Source organism: Leptonychotes weddellii, chromosome 12 (assembly GCF_054177405.1).
Source record: "Leptonychotes weddellii isolate Sample4059 chromosome 12, ASM5417740v2, whole genome shotgun sequence".
Taxonomy (NCBI): domain Eukaryota; kingdom Metazoa; phylum Chordata; class Mammalia; order Carnivora; family Phocidae; genus Leptonychotes; species Leptonychotes weddellii.
In genome coordinates, this window is record NC_138380.1 from 18495401 (window position 1) to 18498426 (window position 3026).

Consider the following 3026-nt stretch of genomic DNA (forward strand, 5'->3'; position numbering starts at 1 on the left):
CCATCCATCCATCCATCCATCCATCATCCATCCACCCACCCATCCATCCCTCCATTCATCCATCCCAGGAAGGAATTGGGAACAAGAACACTCAAATGCCATGGGTTCCTGGATGTCAAAACCATGCCCCACGCCAAAGGACATGGACAGGAAAGTCAACAAAGATGAATTCAGATGGCCTGTTAACAAACTTAAATGTTTATTTGGCTTTATGAACAACTGAAAACTTATAAATGAAAATCATGCCATTTTTCCCCCCTAACCGTGTGGCAATGGTTTTAAAATGTGAAATCTCCGTGTTTATAAGGGTGCTGGGAAATGGTCGCTCTCAAGAGTGGTGCTGGGAATCCAATTTGAGGTAGGCTTCCCAGTGGTTAGGAAGAGAGGCTCGGGGGTGGCCTAGTTGTAGAGTAGGTGTCACCTCACGCACAACACCCAAATGGGATCCATCTGTGTGCAGTCTGCTCCTGCCCCAAACAAATGCTCCAACTCCAGAAAAATGTGTATTTGCTTTGACCTCTCTGCTTCATTTCTAGAAATTTATCCTTGCAAATAACAATAGCATGTACAAAACATATAGTTAGGAAGATGTTCTTCCCAGCTTTGTGAGTAATATTTAAAAGCTAGAGACAACCTAAGTGCTAGCAATGGGCGGTTGGCTAAGGTGGCCGCGCAGCATAGAAGCTCCTGGACTCAGGAGCCAGAAAGAATGCAGTGGGGGTCCAGCTCCAGCTCTTGCGCTCACTCCCTGTGTGACCTCGGGCAAAATATTGCCTAAAAACTTGTTTTCTTATTTATAAGAGGTGGATAGCAATAGGATTTACCTCATAGATCTCTAGCAAGGAATAAATTAGATCATGCATGCAAAGCATAGCCCATAGGAAACACTTTATAAATATTTGCTCTTATTAAATAAATTACGCTATAACCATATGATGAAATTCACTGCACCCATAAAAAAGATGTTGTAGAAAACTATCCAGTGATGCTGGGAAATGTTTATGGATATTGTTAAGTGCAGGAAGTAGGTTATTTAACTGTATGATATCTAGTTTGGCTAAAAATATATTTTTCCAGAAGGAGAAGAGTGAAATAATTTACATCAAAATGCTAACCATAGTTATTTCTCAGGGATGGGATGACAGGAGATTTTTGTTTTCTCACTTAGGCTTTCCTATATTTGCCAACTTTCCCTTAAAAAGGAGGTAGAAAGAGGGCAACAGCAGTAAAGTGACTCTGCTTGCTATTTATTTTTTATGGCAAAGATGGACAATAATTGATTTTACCCCTTAAAGACATTCTAGGAAACCATAGGGAATGGTGTCCTACAAAACTCCTAACAAAATGTCCATGCCCCAAACCCTTTTGGGGAGGAAACAGCCTAAGAAACCTCCCAACCCAGAGGACGGCAGGTTCCCCAGCCTGTGGGACCCACGGGGCCTCACCTGGGAGTGTGGGTCCCACCCCTAGTCCCCTCACAGAAAACAGGCAGGAGGAGGGGAAGGGGTGGAGAGCAGAGGAGCAGGCGGGTATCCTCCTTCAGTCTGCACACCCCTCCCCTCTCCTCCCCCTGGATCTTGCCATCTTCTTTGCTACTGTTTTTTGTCCAACCTGCCCAGGGGCCACCATTTTCCCACTGTGTAAAGTTTTCATGTGTTGTCCTTGACCACTGGATCCCCTGGGGCAAAGCAAAGACCCCAGAACTCCCCCATAGCTAACTTGGGCCCAGTGCACAGGCCCAGGGCAGGACTGGCTGTCTCCTGGCCATGTCCCTTCCAGGTCAGGCCAGAGCAAGGAGGGGAGGAAGAAAGGACAAAGGGCAAGAAAGGAAGGTTGAGCATATCCTTTCCTTTGGGCAAAGGAGGCAGAAGGTGAGTTTGAGGCCTGAGATCAAGTCAGCTGGCCATCCACCCATCCATCCGTCATCCATCCATCCATCCATCATCCATCCATCATCCATCCATCCATCCACCCATCCATCATCCATCCATCATCCATCCACCCATCCACCCATCCATCCATCCATCCTCCCCCAAATCTACCCCCAATCCCCAAGTAAACAATGTTTTTCCAAGACCACAGAAAATGGAGGCCAGTGACTATGGATGGCATGCAGAAGTGGCATCCAGGGTTTTGCTTTCTCGGGCTGGAAGCCATGGGTAGCTGGAGAGTCCTGCTCATTGCCACAGGCGCCATCATCCTTAGTGTCTATACTGCATGGCTACCCTCGCAGAGCTCCCTCCCATCTCATTTAGAAGGTATTCGTGGAACCGCAGTGGCTTTCTAGCTACTTGCAATTACTCCCCAGCTCTCTCCTGGGTATTTGCACACTTTGGGATGGCTTTCTGAGGAGGTTTTTTTTAGATGGTTAGCCCCTGGTTGGGTGCACCCGAACAACCGTTTAGGGTAAGAGAACTAGCCTTCCTTCCCTGTCTACAAAACAAAAATGACAGTAATACCTGCTGACTTGCCAAGCCCATAGGACCCTTGCTGACTAGTGAACAGGGTCATCCCAGAAAGACTGGAGAAGCCCCTGGAAAAGAGGTATTTTAACACAGAGAGAGGTTTGAGGCCCAATTCTGTCTGACAGCAAAGCCCTGTTCTTAGCCACTCTGTTCTACCATCTTGGGAGTAAACATGGCTTGTAGATCGAGCTGGCTGCTACATTCCAGGGGCCCGTAACTGGAATGAATTGGCATGAACATGCCCTAATTGGAATGCTATAGCTGCAGCCCTAACTTCTCCAGCTTACAGTACCTTCAAAGGCCAAAGTGTCCCTTTCTGTACCGTCCCTACTCGAGGCCTTTGACGCCCACCTGCCTGATGCTTGCCGATTTTTAATTTCAGGGGAGAAGTGGCAAGGGATGCCATTTAGGGATACAGGAACAAAAGAGAAAAGGCACTGAGAGCAGAGCGGGGTGGAGGCTAGTGCCAGCCATTCCCTCTGTGGGAGAAACCCGTCGTTCTCCCCAGCCGGCCCCACCTCCATTCCAGCATCAGCTGGACCACACAGCAGACGCTATCTC